General features: G+C 39.4%; 1 non-coding gene across 1 annotated transcript; it reads right to left on the reverse strand.

The window, feature by feature from the left end:
- Window positions 1–839: 839 nt before the first annotated feature.
- LOC141624851 (small nucleolar RNA R71) lies at window positions 840–946 on the reverse strand. Its single transcript, XR_012534654.1, has one exon. It is a non-coding gene; the product is annotated as a small nucleolar RNA R71 (small nucleolar RNA).
- Between the last annotated feature and the right edge of the window lie 286 nt (window positions 947–1,232).

Genomic DNA, 1,232 nt, shown 5'->3' on the forward strand with positions numbered 1-1,232 from the left:
CATCAATACCCGTCCCTTGGGATCCGACCTTTACTTACCTCTTTACTAATAGTAGAGTAGTTTGTGAAGTTATAAATATTGTTTTGGTCTAGGTGCTCCTAACGACAAGTAACCAAAAAATATAGTCCGACCAAAAATGGCGCCGTTGCCGGGGATGGTGTTAACTTGATTTGATTTTCCTTGATTGTTATTAGTTGTGTCTTTCTTTGCCTTGGGGAAGAAAAACTCCTCAAGGTTTGTTCTAATTGTTTTCAAGTTGTTTGATATTTTGCATGTCTAGAAGATCACAAGGTAACTTGTTACCCATTGATCACGAAATTGAGAGAACTTTGACAACCAATAGAAGACTTGTTAGAAATACTTTGAGAGGTATTGGTGAGGTTATAGATATTCAACCAAATACTATTGAGTTCATCAATCCTTTTGCAAGAGAAGGTGAGGAGAACCCAACACAAAATCAACCCACAATGCCTAAGTTTTCATCACATTCCATACCAACCGAGGAGAACCTACCCAATGGTACTCCCACACCACAACACTTGACCGGAAATTTCATTGAAAAATCCACATTTATCCAATTAGTCGAAAGAAGCCAATTTGGGGGGATGCCTAGTGAAGACCCTCATTCTCACATGAAGACTTTTTGTGACTATTTTGATGCGATTTCACAAACCGGAGTGACTCAAGACCGAATTCGATGGGTCTTATTTCCTTTTTCTCTAATTGGTACCGCGAAACAATGGTTAAAAAGCCTTGATAAGGCTACTCTTGGAATCGACTCTTGGAAGAAGTTGACTCTTGGTTTCTACAAAACGTTCTACCCTCCAAAAAAGACTAACATGCTAAGAGCTCAAATAATGGGTTTTAAGCAAAGGCACGAAGAATCTTTGTATGAAGCTTGGGAGCGATTCAAAGGAACTTGTCGCTCATGTCCTCATCATGGACTTAGCGAGTGGTTCTTGGTACAAAATTTTGGAATGGTCTTTATGAAGACTCCTAAAACATTCTCAACGTGGGATCAAATGGTATGTTCACCGAAGTTGACGATAATCAAACATGGAACAAGATTGAGGAAATGGCGGTCCATAACTCACAATATAGTAGACCTCGCAAGGCTACTAGAGGAGGAAAGCATGAAGTGGACTCTATTACTCAATTGGGTGCTCAACTTAGTGCTCATATTGATACCATCAACTTGAAGTTTGATAAGGCTATAGCTAAACTTGAAGATG

The sequence above is a fragment of the Silene latifolia genome, chromosome X (genome assembly GCF_048544455.1).
Source record: "Silene latifolia isolate original U9 population chromosome X, ASM4854445v1, whole genome shotgun sequence".
Classification (NCBI taxonomy): Eukaryota; Viridiplantae; Streptophyta; class Magnoliopsida; order Caryophyllales; family Caryophyllaceae; genus Silene; species Silene latifolia.